The sequence below is a fragment of the Pristiophorus japonicus genome, unplaced genomic scaffold, assembly GCF_044704955.1.
Source record: "Pristiophorus japonicus isolate sPriJap1 unplaced genomic scaffold, sPriJap1.hap1 HAP1_SCAFFOLD_35, whole genome shotgun sequence".
Lineage (NCBI taxonomy): Eukaryota > Metazoa > Chordata > Chondrichthyes > Pristiophoridae > Pristiophorus > Pristiophorus japonicus.
In genome coordinates this window covers 6,927,334-6,949,613 of record NW_027253324.1, presented here as the reverse complement: position 1 = coordinate 6,949,613, position 22,280 = coordinate 6,927,334, and positions in this window count along the sequence as shown.

Here is a 22,280-nt window from a genome sequence, read left to right as displayed (position 1 = left end):
CGACTGAGAGACACCAGTCAGTTTAATTATATCTCCCTCAAGCGAGGGACTGAGAGAGAACAGTCAGTGTACAGATAGTTCCCTGAGGGACAGGGACTGGTAGACGAGTCAGTGTACAGATATGTCCCTGAATAGGAGGGACTAAGAGACACCAGTCAGTTTACAGATATATCCTTGAGGAAAAGGGACTGAGAGACAGCACTCAGTGTACATATATCTCCCTGAGAGGGAGGGACTGAGAGACACCAGTCAGCCGACAGATATCGCTCTGAGAGAGAGAACTGGGAGCGACTATACAGTTTGCAGGAAATTCCCTGAGGATGAAGGACTGGGGGACAACAATCAGTGTACAGATATCTCCCTCATTGAGAGTGACTGAGAGACATCAGTCAGTTTACTGTTATCTCCCTTTGAGAGAAGCAATGAGAGACAGCAGTCAGTCCACAGATATTTCCCTGAAAGTGGGGACAATGAGACAGGTGTGTACGTACAGATTTCAACCTTTTCGAGAGGGACTTGGAGACACCAGTCAGAGTAAAAATGTCTCCCTGATGGAGAGGGACTGAGAGTCACCAGTCAGTTTAAGATATCACACTGAGAGGGAGGAACGGAGAGACACCAGTCAGTGTACAAATATCTCCCTGAGAGAGAGGGACTGAGTGACAACAGTCAGTGTACAGATATGTCTCAGAGGGAGAGGGACTGATAGATTCCAGTCAGTGTGCAGATATGTCGCTGTGAGAGAGGGACTGAGAGACACCAGTCAGTGTACAGATATCTCCCCGAGGGAGCGGGACTAGGAGACACCAGTCAGTGTACAGATATGTACTGAGGGAGAGGGACTGAGAGACACCAGTCAGTGTACAGACATCTCCTTGAGGGAGAGGTACTGAGAGACACCAATGAGTATGCAGATATCACCCGGAGAGGCAGGGAATGAGAGACACTAGTCAGTGTACAGAAATATATCTGAGGGAGAGGGACTGAGATTCCAGTCAGCGTACATATATCTCCTTGTGATACATCAGTTTGTGTATCTGAGAGAGGGGACGCAGCAGCCCCAGTTAGTGTACAGATATCTCCCTGTGGGACACCAGTCAGTGCAATGAGGGTGATGGTGAGGGAGACACCACTCATTAAGCAGACATCTCCTTGAGCGAGAGAGGACTCAGAGACACCAGTATATGTAGAAACATCTCCCCGAGCGTCAACATAAAGTAAAAAAACATCTCCCTGAGAGAAAGAGATTGAGTAACACCAGTCAGTGTACAGATATCACACAGAGGGAGAGGAGGTGAGAGACAACTGAAAGTGAACTGAATTCTCCCTGAGGGATAGGCACAGAGAGACAGTCAGCGTAAAGATATCTCCCTGATGGAGATGGACTGAGTGACACCAGTCAGAGTAAAGATATTTCCATGAGGGACAGGGACTGAGAGACTTGTAAGGGTACAGATATCTCACTGTGGGAGAGGAATTGAGAGACATCAGTCAGTGTGCAGATATGTCCCTGAGGGAGAGGGACGGAGAGACACAAGTCAGTGTACAGATATCTCCCTGAGGGAGAGAGACTGAGAGACCAGTCAGTGTACAGATATCTCCCTGAGAGACAGAGAGACAAAGAGATATCAATCAGTGTACAGATATTTCTCTGAGGGAGAGGGAATAAGAGACACCAGTCAGTGTACAGATATCTCCCTGAGGGAGATGGACTGAGGGATACATGTCAGTGTACAGATATGTCAATGAGGTAGAGCGACTGAGAGACACCAGTCAGTTTACTGATATCTCCCTGAGAGAGAGGGACTGAGAGACACAAGTCAGTGTACAGATATGTCCCTGAGGGACACGGACTGAGAGATCTGTCAGTGTACAGATATCTCTAAGTGGAGAGCGACTGAGAGATACCAGTCCGTGTGCAGATATGTTCCTGAGGTAGAGGTACTGAGAGACACCAGACAGTGAACAGATATGTCCCTGAGGGTGTGGGATTGCGAGACCAGCCAGTGTACAGACATCTCCCTGAGAGACAGAGAGACTGAGAGATATCAGTCAGTGAACAGAAATCTCCCTGAGGTGAAGGACTGAGAGACACCATTCAGTGTGCAGATATGTCCCTGGGAATAGGGACTGAGTGACCAGACGGTGTACAGATGTCACCCTAAGAGACAGAGAGACTGAGAGACATCAGTCAGAGTAAAGATATCTCAATGAGGGATAGGGACTGAGAGTAACAAGTCGGAGTACAGATATCTCCCTGAGGGACAGTGGACTGAGTGACACCAGTCATTGTACAGATATCTACCTGAGAGATTGGGGACTTCGCGACACCAGTCAGTATACAGACATACACCTGAGGGAGAGGGACTGATAGACAGCAGTCAGTTAACAGCTCTCTCCCTGACGGAGAGAGATTGCAAGACATCAGTGAGTGTACAGGTAGGTGCCTGAGAAGGAGGGACTGAGAGACACGAGTCAGTGTACAGATATGTCCTTGAGGGAGAGGAACTGAGAGATACCAGTCAGTGTACCGATATGTCTCTGAAAGAGAGGGACTGAGAGATACCAGTCAGTGTACAGATATCTCCGTGAGAGGGAGGGACTGAGAGACACCAGTCAGTGTACAGATATCACGCTGATGGAGTACGACTGAGAAGCAGCAGTCAGTGTACAGATATCCCCTTAAGTGAGAGGGACTGAGAGACACCAGTCCTTGTACAGATATCTCCCTGAGGGAGAGTGGACTGAGAGAAACCAGTCAGTTAACAGATATCTCCCTGAGAGTGAGGGACTGAGAGACACCAGTCAGATATCAGCCTGGGAGGGAGTTACTGAGAGACACCTGTCAGTGTAGAAATATCTCCCTGAGGGAGAGGGACTGAGAGACACAAGTCCGTGTAGATGTATGTGCCAGAAAGAGAGGGACTGTGAAATACCAGTCAGTGTATATATATCTCCCTGAGACGGAGGGACTGACAGAAACAAGTCAGTGTACAGATATCACCCTGAGGGAGAGGGACTGAATGACACCATTCAGTGTACAGATGTGTCCTGAGGTCGTGGGACTGAGAGTCACAATTCAGTGTACAGATATCTAACTCAGAGGCAGGGAATGAGAGACACCAGTCAGTGTCCAGATATCTCCCTGAGGGAGATGGACTGAGAGATACACGTCAGTGTACAGATATGTCCATGAGGTAGAGCGACTGAGAGAAATCAGTCAGTTTACTGATATCTCCCTGAGAGGTAGGGACTGAGAGCAACCATTCAGTGTACAGATATGTCCCTGTGGGACTGGGACTGAGAGACCAGTCAGTGTATATATATCTCTCTGATGAGAGCGACTGAAAGACACCAGTCCGTGTGCAGATATGTCCCTGATGGAGAGGTACTGTGAGACACCAGACAGTGAACAGATATATCCCTGAGGGACAGGCACTACGAGACCAGTCAGTGTCCAGATATCCTCCTGATGGAGAGGGACTGAGAGACACCAGTCAGTGTACATTATCAGGCTGAGGGAGAGGGACTGAGAGGCACCAGTCAGTGAACATATATCTCCCTGAGGTGAAGGACTGAGAGGCACCATTCAGTGTGCAGATATGTCCCTGGGGGAGAGGGACTAAGGGAACAGTCAGTGGACAGATATCACCCTGAGAGGGAGGGACTGAGAGAAACCAGTCAGTGTATAGATATCTCCCTGAGGGAGAGGATCTAAGAGACACCAGTTAGTGTACAGATATTTCCCTCAGAGACAGAGAGACTGAGAGACATCAGACCGAGGACAGATATCTCCCGGAGGGAGAAGAGACTGAGAGACACCAGTCAGTGTACAGATATCACACTGAGAGGGAGGGTCTGAGAGACACCAGTCTGTGTACAGATATGTCGCTGGGGGAGTGGGACTGAGATATACAAGTCAGTGTACAGATATGTCCCTGAGAGACAGGGAATGAGAGGCACCAGTCAATGTACAGATATGTCCCTGAGGGAGAGCGACTGAGAGACACCAGCCAGTTTACTGATATCTCCCTGATAGGGAGCACTGACAGACAACAATCAGTGTACAGATGTGTCCCTGCGAGACAGGGACTGAGAGACCAGTCAGTGACAGATATCTCCATGAGCAGAGCGACTGTGAGACACCAGTCAGTGAACAGATGTCTCCCTGAGGGACAGGCACTACGAGACCAGCCAGTGTACCGATATCTCCCTGAGAGATTGAGAGATATCAGTCAGTGTACAGATATCTTCCTGAGGGAGAGGGACTTAGAGACACCAGTTAGTGTACAGATATCTTCCTGAGGGAGAGGGAATGAGAGACACCTGTCCGTGTACATATATGTCCCTGAGGGAGAGGGACTGAGAGTCACCAGTCAGTGTACAGATATGTCCCACGAGCGACAGGCTCTGCGATACCAGCCAGTGTACAGATATCTCCATGAGAAACATAGAGTCTGAGAGATATCAGTCAGTGTACAGATATCCTCCTGAGGGAGAGGGACTGAGAGGCAACAGTCAGTGTACAGATATCCTCCTGAGGGAGAGGGACTGAGAGGCAACAGTCATTGTATAGATATCACCCTGAGCGAGAGGGACTGACAGACACCAGTAAATGTACAGATATCTTCCTGAACGGGAGGGACATCGAGACACCAGTCATGTATAGCTATGTCCCTGTGGGAGTGCGACTGAGAAGCACCGGTCACTGTACAGGTATGTCCCTGATGGAGAGGAACTGAGAGACACCACTCAGTGTAAGGATATGTCCCTGAGTGAGAGGGACTGAGAGACCAGTCAGTTTAAAGATATCTCCCTGAGAGTCAGAGAGACTGAGACTGATCAGTCCACTATAGAGATATCTTCCTGAGGGAAAGAGTTTGAGAAATAACAGTCAGTATACAGATTTCACCCAGAGGGAGTGGCACTGAGAGACACCAGTCAGTTTACAGATAGAACCCCGAGAGGGAGGTACTGAGAGAATCCAGTCAGTGAACAGATAACTCCCTGAGAGGGAGGGACTGAGCGACGCTAGTCTGTGTACAGATATCTGCCTGAGGGAGAGGGATTGAGAAACACCAGTCAGAGTACAGATATCAACCTGAGAGGGAGGGATTTAGAGAGACCAGTCAGTGTACAGATATGTCGCAGGGGGAGTGGAACTGAGAGACACCAGTCAGTGTACGATAGGTCCATGAGGGAGAGCGACTGAGAGACACCAGTCAGTTTACTAATATCTCCCTGAGAGGGAGGGACTGAGAGAAACCAGTCAGAGTACAGATATGTCCCTGAGGGACAGGGACTGAGAGACCATTCAGTGTGCAGATATCTCCCCGAGGAGAGGGACTGAGAGACACCAGTCCGTGCACAGTTACATCCCTGAGGGAGAGGGGACTGAGAGACACCAGTCAGTGTACTGATATATCCATGAGGGAGAGAGACTGAGAGACATCAGTAAGTTTACTAATTTCACGCTGAGAGGGAGGGACTGAGAGAAACCAATCAGAGTACAGCTATATCCCTGAGGGACAGGGACTGACACCAGTCCGTGTACAGATATGTCCCTCAGGGAGAGGGACTGAGAGACACCAGTCAATGTACAGATATGTCCCTAAGGGACAGTCACTGCGAGACTAGCCAGTGTACAGATATCTCCCTGAGAGACAGAAAGACTGAGAGTTATCAGTCAGTGTACAGATATATTCATGAATGAGAGGGACTGAGAGACACCAGTCAGTGTTCTGATATCACCCTGAGGGAGAGGGACTGAGAGACACCAGTCAGTGAAAAGATATTTCCCTGAGAGGGAGGGACTGAGAGTCGCCAGTCCATGTACAGATATCAACCTGAAGGAGATGGATAGAGAGGCACCAGTCTGTGTGCAGATATGTCCCTGAGGGAGAGGGACAGCGTGAACATTCACTGTGCAGATATCTCCGTGAGAGACAAGGAGACGGGAGACATCAGTCAGAGTACAGATATCTCCTTCAGCGAGAGGGACTGAGAGACACCAGTCGGTGAACAGATATCTCCCTGAGTGAGAGTGGACTGAGATACACAAGTCAGTGTACAATTATCTTCCTGAGACATTGTGGACTTCGAGATACCAGTCACTATACAGATATCTCGCTGCAGGAGAGGGGACTAAATGACACCGGTCTTTGTACAGATATCCCCCATGTGGGAGTGGGACTGCGAGGAACTAGTCAGTGTACAGATATGTCCCTGAGGGAGAGGGACTGAGAGACACCAGTCAGTGTACAGGTATTTCCCTGATGGAGAGGAACTGATAGAAACCAGTCAGTGTGCAGATATGTCCCTGATGGAGAGGGACTGAGAAACATCAGTTTGTGTACAGGTATGTCCCTGATGGAGAGGTGCTGAGAGCCAAAAGTCAGTGTACAGATATCTCCCTGAGGTAGAGGGACTGAGAGAAACCAGTCAGTGTACTGATATCTCCCGAAGGGAGAGAGACTGAGAGACACCAGACAGTGTACAGATATGTCCCTCAGTGACAGGGACTGAGAGAACAGTCGATTTAAAGATATCTCCCTGAGAGGCAGAGAGACTGAGAATCATCAGTCCACTATACAGATATATCTCCCTGAGGGAGAGAGATTGAGAAATAACAGTCAGTGTACAGATTTAACCCTGAGGGAGAGGGACTGAGAAACACCCGTCAGTGTACAGATATCAACCTGAGAGGGAGGGACTGAGAGATACCAGTCAGTGTACAGATATGTCGCTGGGGGAGAGGAACTGAGAGACACCAGTCAGTGCACAGATATGTCCATGAGGGAGAGCGACTTAGAGACACCAGTCAGTTTACTAATACCTCCCTGAGAGGGAGGGACGGAGAGAAACAAGTCAAAGTACAGATATGTCCCTGAGGGACAGTGACTGAGAGACCACTCAGTGCAGAGATATCTCCCTGAGGAGAGGGACTGAGAGATACCAGACCGTGTACATATATATCCCTGAGGGAGAGGGACTGAGAGATACCAGTCAGTGTGCAGATATTTCCCCGAGGAGAGGGACTGAGAGACACCAGTCCGTGCACAGTTACATCCCTGAGGGAGAGGAGACTGAGAGACACCAGTCAGTGTACAGATATATCCCTGAGGGAGAGGAACTGAAAGACACCAATCACTGTACAGATATGGCAATGAGGGAGAGAGACTGAGAGACATCAGTAAGTTTACTAATATCTCGCTGAGAGGGTGGTTCTGAGAGCATCCAATCAGAGTATAGATATATCCCTGAGGGACAGGGACTGAGAGACCAGACCGTGTACAGATACGTCCCTGAGGGACAGTCACTGCGAGACTAGCCAGTGTTCAGATATCTCCCTGAGAGACAGAGAGACTGAGAGTTATCAGTCAGTGTACAGATATATTCATGAATGAGAGGGACTGAGAGACACCAGTCAGTGTACTGATATCACCCTGAGGGAGAGGGTCTGAGAGACACCAGTCAGTGAAAAGATATTTCCCTGAGAGGGAGGGACTGAGAGTCGCCAGTCAGTGTACAGATATCAACCTGAAGGAGATGGATAGAGAGACAACAGTCTGTATGCAAATATGTCCCTGAGGGAGAGGGACAGTGCGACCATTCACTGTACACATATCTCCCTGAGAGACAAAGATACGGGAGACATCAGTCACAGTACAGATATCTCCTTTAGGGAGAAGGACTGAGAGCCACCAGTCGGTGTACAGATATCTCCCTGACTGAGAGTGGACTGAGATACACGAATCAGTGAACAGTTATCTTCCTGAGACAATGTGGACTTCGAGACACCAGTCACTATACATATATCTCGCTGCAGGAGAGGGGACTGAATGACACCGGTCTGTGTACAGATATCTCCCTGAGGGTGAGGGACTGAGAGACACCAGTGGGTGTACTGATATCTTCTTGAGAGGGAGGGACTGAGATACACAAGTCAGTGTACAGATATCTCCCTGAGGGAGAGGAACTGAGAGACACCAGTCAGAGTGCATGTATTTCCCTGATGGAGAGGAACTGATAGGCACCAGTCAGTGTGCAGATATGTCCCTGATGGAGAGGGACCGAGAGACACCTGTTAGAGTCCAGGTATGTCCCTGATGGAGAGGTGCTGAGAGACACCAGTCGGTGAACAGATATCTCCCTGAGTGAGAGTGGACTGAGATACACAAGTCAGTGTACAATTATCTTCCTGAGACATTGTGGACTTCGAGAAACCAGTCACTATACAGATATCTCGCTGCAGGAGAGGGGACTAAATGACACCGGTCTTTGTACAGATATCCCCCATGTGGGAGTGGGACTGCGAGGAACTAGTCAGTGTACAGATATGTCCCTGAGGGAGAGGGACTGAGAGACACCAGTCAGTGTACAGGTATTTCCCTAATGGAGAGGAACTGATAGAAACCAGTCAGTGTGCAGATATGTCCCTGATGGAGAGGGACTGAGAAACATCAGTTTGTGTACAGGTATGTCCCTGATGGAGAGGTGCTGAGAGCCAAAAGTCAGTGTACAGATATCTCCCTGAGGTAGAGGGACTGAGAGAAACCAGTCAGTGTACTGATATCTCCCGAAGGGAGAGAGACTGAGAGACACCAGACAGTGTACAGATATGTCCCTCAGTGACAGGGACTGAGAGAACAGTCGATTTAAAGATATCTCCCTGAGAGGCAGAGAGACTGAGAATCATCAGTCCACTATACAGATATATCTCCCTGAGGGAGAGAGATTGAGAAATAACAGTCAGTGTACAGATTTAACCCTGAGGGAGAGGGACTGAGAAACACCCGTCAGTGTACAGATATCAACCTGAGAGGGAGGGACTGAGAGATACCAGTCAGTGTACAGATATGTCGCTGGGGGAGAGGAACTGAGAGACACCAGTCAGTGCACAGATATGTCCATGAGGGAGAGCGACTTAGAGACACCAGTCAGTTTACTAATACCTCCCTGAGAGGGAGGGACGGAGAGAAACCAGTCAAAGTACAGATATGTCCCTGAGGGACAGTGACTGAGAGACCACTCAGTGTAGAGATATCTCCCTGAGGAGAGGGACTGAGAGATACCAGACCGTATACATATATATCCCTGAGGGAGAGGGACTGAGAGATACCAGTAAGTGTGCAGATATTTCCCCGAGGAGAGGGACTGAGAGACACCAGTCCGTGCACAGTTACATCCCTGAGGGAGAGGAGACTGAGAGACACCAGTCAGTGTACAGATATATCCCTGAGGGAGAGGAACTGAAAGACACCAATTACTGTACAGATATGGCAATGAGGGAGAGAGACTGAGAGACATCAGTAAGTTTACTAACATCTCGCTGAGAGGGTGGTTCTGAGAGAAACCAATCAGAGTACAGATATATCCCTGAGGGACAGGGACTGAGAGACCAGTCCGTGTACAGATACGTCCCTGAGGGACAGTCACTGCGAGATTAGCCAGTGTTCAGATATCTCCCTGAGAGACAGAGAGACTGAGAGTTATCAGTCAGTGTACAGATATATTCATGAATGAGAGGGACTGAGAGACACCCTGAGGGAGAGGGTCTGAGAGACACCAGTCAGTGAAAAGATATTTCCCTGAGAGGGAGGGAATAAGAGTCGCCAGTCAGTGTACAGATATCAACCTAAAGGAGATGGATAGAGAGACAACAGTCTGTATGCAAATATGTCCCTGATGGAGAGGGACAGTGCGACCATTCACCGTACACATATCTCCCTGAGAGACAAAGATACGGGAGACATCAGTCACAGTACAGATATCTCCTTTAGGGAGAAGGACTGAGAGCCACCAGTCGGTGTACAGATATCTCCCTGACTGAGAGTGGACTGAGATACACGAATCAGTGAACAGTTATCTTCCTGAGACAATGTGGACTTCGAGACACCAGTCACTATACATATATCTCGCTGCAGGAGAGGGGACTCTAATGACACCGGTCTGTGTACAGATATCTCCCTGAGGGTGAGGGACTGAGAGACACCAGTGGGTGTACTGATATCTTCTTGAGAGGGAGGGACTGAGATACACAAGTCAGTGTACAGATATCTCCCTGAGGGAGAGGAACTGAGAGACACCAGTCAGAGTGCAGGTATTTCCCTGATGGAGAGGAACTGATAGGCACCAGTCAGTGTGCAGATATGTCCCTGATGGAGAGGGACCGAGAGACACCAGTTAGAGTCCAGGTATGTCCCTGATGGAGAGGTGCTGAGAGACACCAGTCAGTATGCAGATATCTCCCTGAGGGAGAGGGACTGAGAGAAACCAGTCAGTGTACTGATATCTCCCGAAGGGAGAGAGACTGAGAGACACCAGACAGTGTACAGATATCTCCCTGACGGTGAGGGACGGAGAGACCTGTCAGTGACGGATATCTTCCTGAGCAGAGCGACTTAGAGACACCAGTCAGTGTACAGATATCTCCCTGAGCCGGAGTGGACTGAGAGAAACCATTCATTGTACAGTTATCTCCTTGAGAGGCAGAGTGACTGAGAGACACCAGTCAGTGTACAGATATCTCCCTGAGAGGGAGGGACTGAGAGACACCAGTCTTTTCTACAGATACCTCCCTGAGGGAGAGAAAATGATAGACACCAGTATGTGTACAGATATGTCCTGGGAGAGATGGTCTGAGGGACACCAGTATATGTACAGATGTGTTCTGATGGAGAGGCACTGAGAGACACCAGTCAATGTACAGATGTGTTCTGAGGGAGAGGGACTGAGAGACACCAGTCAGTGTACAGACATGTCCCTGAGGGAGAGGGACTGAGGGACACCAGTCAGTGTACAGATATGTCCGCGAGCGACAGGAACTGCAATACTAGACAGTATACAGATATCTCCTTGAGAAACATAGAGATTGAGAGATATCAGTCAGTGTACTGATATCCTTCTGAGGGAGAGGTACTGAGAGACAACAGTCAGTGTACAGAAGTCACCCAGAGGGAGAGGGACGGTGAGACACCAGTAAGTGTACAGATATCTTCCTGAAAGGGTGGGACAAAGAGACACCAGTCAGTGTTCAGCTATGTCCCTGTGGGAGTGGGACTGAGAAGCACCAGTCAGTATACAGATATGTCCCTGAGGGAGAGGGACTGAGAGACACCAGTCAGTGTACAGATATGTCCCTCAGCGAGAGGGACTGAGAGACCAGTCGATTTAAAGATATCTCCCTGAGAGTCAAAGAGACTGAGAATCATCAGTCCACTATACACATATATCCCTGAGCGAGAGAGATTGAGAAATAACAGTCAGTGTACAGATTTCACCTTGAGGGAGAGGGACTGAGAAACGCCAGTCATTGTACAGATATCAACCTGAGAGGGAGGGACTGAGAGAGACCAGTCAGTGTACAGATATGTCGCTGGGGAAGAGGAACTGAGAGACACCAGTCAGTGCACAGATATGTCCATGAGGGAGAGCGACTGAGAGACATCAGGAAGTTTACTAATATCTCGCTGAGAGGGAGGGACTGAGAGAAACCAATCAGAGTACAGATATATCCCTGAGGGACAGGGACTGAGAGACCAGTCCGTGTACAGATATGTCCCTGAGGGACAGTCACTGCGAGACGAGCCAGTGTTCAGATATCTCCCTGAGAGACAGAGTGACTGAGAGTTATCAGTCAGTGTACAGATACATTCATGAATGAGAGGGACTGAGAGACACCAGTCAGTGTACTGATATCACCCTGAGGGAGAGGGTCTGAGAGACACCAGTCAGTGAAAAGATATTTCCCTGAGAGAAGGGACTGAGAGTCGCCAGTCAGTGTACAGATATCAACCTGAAGTAGATGGATAGAGAGACAAAAGTCTGTGTGCACATATATCCCTGAGGGAGAGGGACAGTGCGACCATTCACTGTACAGATACATCCCTGAGAGGCAAAGATACGGGAGACATCAGTCAGAGTACAGATATCTCCTTTAGGGAGAGGGACTAAGATACACGAGTCAGTGTACAGTTATCTTCCTGAGACAATGGGGACTTCGAGACAACAGTCACTATACAAATATCTCGCTGCAGGAGAGGGGACTGAATGACACCGGTCAGATACAGATGTACAGATATCTCCCTGAGGGTGAGGAACTGAGAGACACCAGTGGGTGTACTGATATCTTCTTGAGAGGGAGGGACTGAGATACACCAGTCAGTGTACAGATATCTCCCTGTGGGAGTGGGACTGCGAGTCACTAGTCAGTGTACAGATATCTCCCTGAGGGAGAGGGACTGAGAGACACCAGTCAGTGTACAGGTATTTCCCTAATGGAGATGAACTGATTGGCACCATTCAGTGTGCAGATATGTCCCTGATGGAGAGGGACCGAGAGACATCAGTTAGTCTCCAGGTATGGCCCTGATGGAGAGGTGCTGAGAGACACCAGTCAGTGTACTGATACGTCCCTGACGGAGAGGAAATGAAAGACACCAGTATGTGTACCGAAATGTCCTGTGAGAGATGGACTGAGGGACACCAGTATATGTACAGATAACAGACTGAGGGAGAGCCACTGAGAGACACCATTCAGAGTACAGATATGTCCCTGAGGGAGAGAAACTGGAGACACCAGTCAGTGTACAGATATGTCACCAAGCGACAGACACTGCGATACTAGCCAGTGTACAGATATCTCCCTGAAAAACATAGAGATTGAGAGATATCAGTCAGTGTACAGATATCTTCCTGAGGGAGAGGTACTGAGAGACAACAGTCAGTGTACAGATATCAACCTGAGGAGAGGGACTGAGAGACACCAGTAAGTGTACAGATATATTGCTGAAAGGTAGGGACAAAGAGACAGCAGTCAGTGTACAGATATGTCCCTGTGGGAGTGGGACTGAGAAGCACCAGTCATATACAGATATGTCCCTGAGGGAGAGGGACTGAGAGACACCAGTCAGTGTACAGGTATGTCGCTGATGGAGAGGTTGTGAGAGACCCCAGTCAGTGTACAGATATGTCCCTGAGTGAGAGGGACTGAGAGACCAGTCAATTTAAAGATATCTCCCTGAGAGTCAGAGAGACTGAGAATCATCATTTCACGATACAGATATCTCCCTGAGGGAGAGAGATTGGGAAATAACAGTCAGTGTACAGATTTCACCCTGAGGGATTGGGACTGAGAGACACCAATTACTTTACAGATATCACCCTGAGAAGGAGGTACTGAGAGACACCAGTCAGTGAACAGATATCTCCCTGACGGAGAGGGACTGAGAGTCATCAGTCAGTGTACAGATTTCTCCATGAGAGGGAGGGACTGAGAGAAACAAGTCCGTGCACAGATATGTCGCTGAGGCAGAGGGACTGAGAGACAGCGGTCAGTGTACAGATATGTCCCCGAGCGACAGGCTCTGCGATACTAGCCATTGTACAGATATCTCCCTGAGAAACATCGAAACTGAGTGATATCAGTCAGTGTACAGATATCTTCCTGAGGGAGAGGGACTGAGAGACAAAAGTCATTGTACAGATATCACCCTGTAGGAGTGGGACTGAGAGGCACCAGTCAGTATACAGATATGTCCCTGCGGGAGAGGGACAGAGAGACACCAGTCAGTGCACTGATATCACCCTGAGACGAAGGAACTGAGAGATAGCAGTCAGTGTACAGATGTGTACTGAGGGAGAGGGACTGAGATATCCAGTCAGTGTACAGATATGTCCGCGAGCGACAGGCACTGCGATACTAGCCAGTGTACAGATATCTCCCTGAGAAACATAGAGATTGAGAGATATCAGTCAGTGTACAGATATCTTCCTGAGGAAGAGGTACTGAGAGACAACAGTCAGTGTACAGATATTTCCCTGAGAAATATAGAGACTGAGAGATATCAGTCAGCGTACAGATATCTTCCTGAGGGAGAGGGACTGAGAGACAAAAGTCATTGTACAGATATCACCCTGTGGGAGTTGAACTGAGAGGCACCATTCAGTGTACAGATAGCTCCATGAGGGAGAGGGACTGAGATAGACCAGGCTGTGTGCATGTATTTCCATGATGGAGAGTGACTGAGAGACACCATTCAGTGTACTGATATCACCCTGAGAGGAAGAAACTGAGAGACAGCAGTCAGTGTATAGATATCTCCCTGTGGGAGAGGGACTGAGAGACAACAATCAATGTACAGATATATCCCTGAGAGACAGAAAGACTGAGAGACATCAGTCACTGTACTGATATCTCGCTGAATGAGAGGGACTTAGAGACTCTAGTCAGTGTACAGATATCTCCGTGAGAGAGAGTGGAATTAGAGTCACCAGCTACTGAACAGATATCTCCCTGAGGGAGATGGACTGTGAGACACCAGTCAGTTTATATATCTTATTGAGGGAGAGTGACTGAAAGTCTCCAGAGAGTGTACAGATATCTCTCTGAAAGAATGAGAGATTAACAGACATCAGTCAGAGGACAGATATTTCCATGAGGGAGAGGGACTGAGAGACACGAGTCAGTGTACAGATATCTCCCTGAGGGAGAGGGGACTGAGTGACACCAGCCAGTATACAGATTTGTCCCTGAGGGAGAAGGACTGAGATACACTAGTCAGTATACAGGTATGTCGCTGATGGAGAGGGACTGAGAGACACCAGTCAGTGTACAGATATGCCCCTGAGTGAGAGGGACTGAGAGACCAGGCAATTTAAAGATATCTCGCTGAGCGTCAGAGAGACTGAGAATCATCATTCCACTATACAGATATCTCCCTGAGGGAGAGAGATTGGTAAATAACAGTCAGTGATAAGATTTCACCCTGAGGGATTGGGACTGAGAGACACCAATCAGTTTACAGATATCACCCTGGGAAGGAGGTACTGAGAGACACCAGTCAGTGAACAGATATCTCCCTGAGGGAGAGGGACTGAGAGACATCAGTCAGTGTACAGATTTCTCCATGAGAGGGAGGGACTGAGAGACACCAGTCCGTGTACAGATATGTCACTGAGGCAGACGGACTGAGAGACAGCAGTCAGTGTACAGATATGTCCCGGAGCGACAGGCTCTGTGATACTAGCCATTGTACAGATATCTCCCTGAGGGAGAGGGACTGAGAGACAAAAGTCATTGTACAGATATCACCCGTTGGGAGTGGGACTGAGAGGCACCAGTCAGTGTGCAGATATGTCCCTGAGGGAGAAGGACTGAGAGACACCAGTCAGTGTGCAGATATGTCCCTGATCGAGAGGGAGTGAGAGACACCAGTCAATGTACAGATATCTCCCTGAGGGAGAGGGACTGAGAGACACCAGTCAGTGTACTGCTATCAACCTGAGAGGAAGGAACTGAGTGATAGCAGTCAGTGCACAGATGTGTTCTGAGGGAGAGGGACTCAGAGACACCAGTCAGTGTACAGATATGTCCCTGAGGGAGAGGAACTGAGAGACATCAGTCAGTGTACAAATATGTCCGTGAGCGACAGGCACTGCGATACCAGCCAGTGTACAGATATCTCCATGAAAAACATAGAGATTGAGAGATATCAGTCAGTGTGCAGATATCTTCCTGAGGGAGAGGTACTGAGAGACAACAGTCAGTGTACAGATATCACCCTGAGGGAGAGGGACTGAGAGACACCAGTAAGTGTACAGATATCTTCCTGAAAGGTAGGGACAAAAAGACACCAGTCAGTGTTCAGCTATGTCCCTGTGGGAGTGGGACTGAGAAGCACCAGTCAGTATGCAGATATGTTCCTGAGCGAGAGTGACTAAGAGACACTAGTCAGTGTACAGATATGTCCCTGAGGGAGAGGGACTGAGATACACCAGTCAGTGTACTGATATCAACCTGAGAGGAAGGAACTGAGTGATAGCAGTCAGTGTACAGATGTGTTCTGAGGGAGAGGGACTCAAAGACACCAGTCAGTGTACAGATATGTCCCTGAGGGAGAGGAACTGAGAGACATCAGTCAGCGTACAGATATGTCCGTGAGTGACAGGCACTGCGATACTAGCCAGTGTACAGATATCTCCATGAAAAACATAGAGATTGAGAAATATCAGTCAGTGTGCAGATATCTTCCTGAGGGAGAGGTACTGAGAGACAACAGTCAGTGTACAGATATCACCCTGAGGCAGAGGGACTGAGAGACACCAGTAAGTGTACAGATATCTTCCTGAAAGGTAGGGACAAAAATACACCAGTCAGTGTTCAGATCTGTCCCTGTGGGAGTGGGACTGAGAAGCACCAGTCAGTATGCAGATATGTTCCTGAGCGAGAGGGACTGAGAGACACCAGTCAGTGTACAGGAATGTCGCTGATGGAGAGGGACTAAGAGACACCAGTCAGTGTACACATATGTCCCTGAGTGAGAGGGACTGAGAGACCAGTCAATATAAAGATATCTCCATGAGTGTCAGAAAGACTGAGAATCATCTGTCCACTATACAGATATCTCCCTGAGATAGAGGGATTGGGAAATAACAGTCAGTGAACAGATATCTCCCTGACGGAGAGGGACTGAGAGTCATCATTCAGTGTACAGATTTCTCCATGAGAGGGAGGGACTGAGAGACACCAGTCCGTCTACAGATATGTCACTGAGGCAGACGGACTGAGAGACAGCAGTCAGTGTACAGATATGTCCCCGAGCGACAGGATCTATGATACTAGCCATTGTACAGATATTTCCCTGAGGGAGAGGGACTGAGAGACAAATGTCATTGTACAGATATCACCCGTTGGGAGTGGGACTGAGAGGCACCAGTCAGTGTACAGATATGTCCCTGAGGGAGAAGGACTGAGAGGCACCAGTTAGTGTACAGATATGTCCCTGATCGAGAAGGACTGAGAGACACCAGTCAATGTACAGGTATCACCCTGAGGGAGAGGGACTGAGAGACACCAGTCAGTGTACTGATATCAACCTGAGAGGAAGGAACTGAGTGATAGCAGTCAGTGTACAGATGTGTTCTGAGGGAGAGGGACTCAGAGACACCAGTCAGTGTACAGATATGTCCCTGAGGGAGAGGAACTGAGAGACATCAGTCAGTGTACAGATATGTCAGTGAGCGACAGGCACTGCGATACTAGCCAGTGTACAGATATCTCCATGAAAAACATAGAGATTGAGAGATATCAGTCAGTGTGCAGATATCTTCCTGAGGGAGAGGTACTGACAGACAACAGTCAGTGTACAGATATCACCCTGAGGGAGAGGGACTGAGAGACACCAGTAAGTGTACAGATATCTTCCTGAAAGGTAGGGACAAAAAGACACCAGTCAGTGTTCAGCTATGTCCCTGTGGGAGTGGGACTGAGAAGCACCATTCAGTATACAGATATGTTCCTGAGCGAGAGGGATTGAGAGACACCAGTCAGTGTACAGATATGTCCCTGAGTGAGAGGGACTGAGAGACCAGTCAATATAAAGATTTCTCCATGAGTGTCAGAAAGACTGAGAATCATCAGTCCACTATACAGATATCTCACTGAGATAGAGAGATTGGGAAATAACAGTCAGTGTACAGATTTCACCCTGAGGGATTGGGACTGAGAGACACCATTCAGTTTACAGATATCACCCTGAGAGGGAGGTACTGAGAGACACCAGTCAGTGAACAGATATCTACCTGAGGGAGAGGGACTGAGAGACATCAGTCAGTGTACAAATTTCTCCTTTAGAGGGAGGGACTGAGAGACACCAGTCCGTGTACTGATATGTCCCCGAGCGACAGGCTCTGCGATACTAGCCATTGTACAGATATCTCCCATAGAAACATAGAGACTGAGAGATATCAGTCAGTGTACAGATATCTTCCTGAGGTAGAGGGACTGAGAGACACAAGTCATTGTACAGATATTACCCTGTGGGAGTGGGACTGAGAGGCACCAGTCAGTGTAGAGATATCTCCCTGAGGAGAGAGATTGGGAAATAACAGTCAGTGTACAGATTCCACCCTGAGGGATTGGGACTGAGAGACACCAATCAGTTTACAGATATCACCCTGAGAAGGAGGGACTGAGAGACACCAGTCAGTGAACAGATATCTCCCTGAGGGAGAGGGACTGAGAGACATCAGTCATTGTACAGATATCACGCGGTGGGAGTGGGACTGAGAGGCACCAGTCAGTGTACAGATATGTGCCTGATCGAGAGGGACTGAGAGACACCAGTCAATGTACAGATATCTCCCTGAGGGAGAGGGACTGAGAGACACCAGTCAGTGTACTGATATCAACCTGAGAGGAAGGAACTGAGTGATAGCAGTCAGTGTACAGATGTGTTCTCAGGGAGAGGGACTCAGAGACACCAGTCAGTGTACAGATATGTCCCTGAGGGAGAGGAACTGAGAGGCATCAGTCAGTGTACAGATATGTCCGCGAGCGACAGGCACTGCGATACTAGCCAGTGTACAGATATCTCCATGAGAAACATAGAGATTGAGAGATATCAGTCAGTGTGCAGATATCTTCCTGAGGGAGAGGTAACTGAGAGACAGCAGTCAGTGTACAGATATCACCCTGAGGGAGAGGGACTGAGAGACACCAGTAAGTGTACAGATAACTTCCTGAAAGGTAGGGACAAAAAGACACCAGTCAGTGTTCAGCTATGTCCCTGTGGGAGTGGGACTGAGAAGCACCAGTCAGTATGCAGATATGTCCCTGAGGGAGAGGGACTGAGAGTCACCAGTCAATGAACAGGAATGTCGTTGATGGAGACGGACCAAGGGACAACAGTCAGTGTGCAGATATGTCCCTGATGGATGGAGAGGAACTGAGAGACAACAGTCAGTGTGCAGATATGACCCTGATGGAGAGGGACTGAGAGACAGCAGTCAGTGTATAGATATCTCCCTGTGGGAGAGGGAATGAGAGACAACAATCAATTTACAGATATATCCCTGAGAGACAGAAAGACTGAGAGACATCAGTCACTGTACAGATATCTCGCTGAATGAGAGGGAATTAGAGACTCTAGTCAGTGTACAGATATCTCCGTGAGAGAGAGTGGAATTAGAATCACCAGTTACTGAACAGATATCTCCCTGAGGGAGATGGACTGTGAGACACCAGTCAGTATATATATATCTTATTGAGGGAGAGTGACTGAAACACTCCAGAGAGAGTACAGATATCTCTCTGAAAGAATGAGATACTGACAGACATCAGTCAGAGGACAGATTTTCCTGAGGGAGAGGGGCTGAGAGACACGAGTCAGTGTACAGATATGTCACCGAGCGACAGACACTGCGATACTAGCCAGTGTACAGATATCTCCCTGAGAAACATAGAGATTGAGAGATATCAGTCAGTGTACAGATATCTTCCTGAGGGAGAGGTACTGAGAGACAACAGTCAGTGTTCAGACATCACCCTGAGGAGAGGGACTGAGAGACACCAGTAAGTGTACATATATATTGCTGAAAGGTAGGGACAAAGAGACACCAGTCAGTGTACAGATATGTCCCTGTGGGAGTGGGACTGAGAAGCACCAGTCATATGCAGATATGTCCCTGAGGGAGAGGGACTGAGAGACACCAGTCAGTGTACAGGTATGTCGCTGATGGAGAGGGTGTGAGAGACCCCAGTTAGTGTACAGATATGTCCCCGAGTGAGAGGGACTGAGAGACCAGTCAATTTAAAGATATCTCCCTGAGAGTCAGAGAGACTGGGAATCATCATTCCACTATACAGATATCTCCCTGAGGGAGAGAGATTGGGAAATAACAGTCAGTGTACAGATTTCACCCTGAGGGATTGGGACTGAGAGACACCAATCAGTTTACAGATATCACCCTGAGAAGGAGGTACTGAGAGACACCAGTCAGTGAACAGATATCTCCCTGACGGAGAGGGACTGAGAGACATCAGTCAGTGTACAGATTTCTCCATGAGAGGGAGGGACTGAGAGACACCAATCCGTGTACAGATATGTCACTGAGGCAGATGGACTGAGAGACAGCAGTCAGTGTACAGATATGTCCCCGAGCGACAGGCTCTGTGATACTAGCCATTGTACAGATATCTCCCTGAGGGAGAGGGACTGAGAGACAAAAGTCATTGTACAGATATCACCCTGTAGGAGTGGGACTGAGAGGCACCAGTCAGTGTACAGATATGTCCCTGAGGGAGAGGCACTGAGAGACACCAGTCTGTGCACATGTATTTCCCTGATGGAGAGGGACTGACAGACACCAGTCAAAGTACAGATATCTCCCTGAGGGAGAGGGACTGAGATACACCAGTCAGTGTACTGATATCACCCTGAGAGGAAGGAACTGAGAGATAGCAGTCAGTGTACAGATGTGTACTGAGGGAGAGGGACTGAGCTACACCAGTCAGTGTACAGATATGTCCACGAGCGACAGGCACTGCGATATTAGCCAGTGTACAGATATCTCCCTGAGAAATGTATAGACTGATAGATATCAGTCAGTGTACAGATATCTTCCTGAGGGAGAGGGACTGAGAGACAAAAATCATTGTACAGATATCACCCTGTGGGAGTGGAACTGAGAGGCACCAGTCAGTGTACAGATAGGTCCATGAGGGAGAGGGACTGAGAGAGACCAGTCTGTGTACATGTATTTCCCTGATGGAGAGGAACTGAGAGACACCAGTCAATGTGCAGATATGTCCCTGATGGAGAGTGACTGAGAGACACCATTCAGTGTACTGATATCACCCTGAGAGGAAGAAACTGAGAGACAGCAGTCAGTGTATATATATCTCCCTGTGGGAGAGGGACTGAGAGACAACAATCAATGTACAGATATATCCCTGAGAGACAGAAAGACTGAGAGACATCAGTCACTGTACTGATATCTCGCTGAATGAGAGGGACTTAGAGACTCGAGTCAGTGTACAGATATCTCCGTGAGAGAGAGTGGAATTAGAGTCACCAGTTACTGAACAGATATCTCCCTGAGGGAGATGGACTGTGAGACACCAGTCAGATTATATATCTTATTGAGGGAGAGTGACTGAAAGACTTCAGGGAGTGTACAGATATCTCTCGGAAAGAATGAGAGACTGACAGATATTTCCCTGAGGGAGAGGGACTGAGAGACACGAGTCAGTGTACAGTTATCTCCCTGAGGGAGAGGGGACTGAGAGACACCAGTTAGTATACAGATTTGTCCCTGAGGGAGAAGGACTGAGATACACTAGTCAGTGTACAGGTATGTCGCTGATGGAGAGGGACTGAGAGACACCAGTCAGTGTACAGATATGGTCCTGAGTGAGAGGGACTGAGAGACCAGGCAATTTAAAGATATCTCGCTGAGCGTCAGAGAGACTGAGAATCATCATTCCACTATACAGATATCTCCCTGAGGGAGAGAGATTGGGAAATAACATTCAGTGTACAGATTTCACCCTGAGGGATTGGGACTGAGAGACACCAATCAGTTTACAGATATCACCCTGAGAAGGAGGTACTGAGGGACACCAGTCAGTGAACAGTTATCTCCCTGAGGGAGAGGGACTGAGAGACACCAGTCAGTGTACTGATATAAACCTGAGAGGAAGGAACTGAGTGATAGCAGTCAGTGTACAGATGTGTTCTGAGGGAGAGGGACTCAGAGACACCAGTCAGTGTACAGATATGTCCCTGAGGGAGAGGAACTGAGAACATCAATCAGTGTACAGATATGTCCGTGAGCGACAGGCACTGCGATACTAGCCAGTGTACAGATATCTCCATGAAAAACATAGAGATTGAGAGATATCAGTCAGTGTGCGGATATCTTCCTGAGGGAGAGGTACTGAGAGACAACAGTCAGTGTACAGATATCACCCTGAGGGAGAGGGACTGAGAGACACCAGTAAGTGTACAGATATCTTCCTGAAAGGTAGGGACAAAAAGACACCAGTCAGTGTTCAGCTATGTCCCTGTGGGAGTGGGACTGAGAAGCACCAGTCAGTATGCAGATATGTTCCTTAGCGAGAGGACTGAGAGACACCAGTCATTATACAGGAATGTCGCTGATGGAGAGCGACTAAGCGACACCAGTCAGTGTACAGATATGTCCCTGAGTGAGAGGGACTGAGAGACCAGTGAATATAAAGATATCTCCATGAGTGTCAGAAAGACTGAGAATCATCAGTCCACTATGCAGATATCTCCCTGAGATAGAGAGATTGGGAAATAACAGTCAGTGTACAGATTTCACCCTGAGGGATTGGGACTGAGAGAAACCAGTCAGTTTACAGATATCACCCTGAGAAGGAGGTACTGAGAGACACCAGTCAGTGAACAGATATCTCCCTGACGGAGAGGGACTGAGAGTCATCAGTCAGTGTACAGATTTCTCCATGAGAGGGA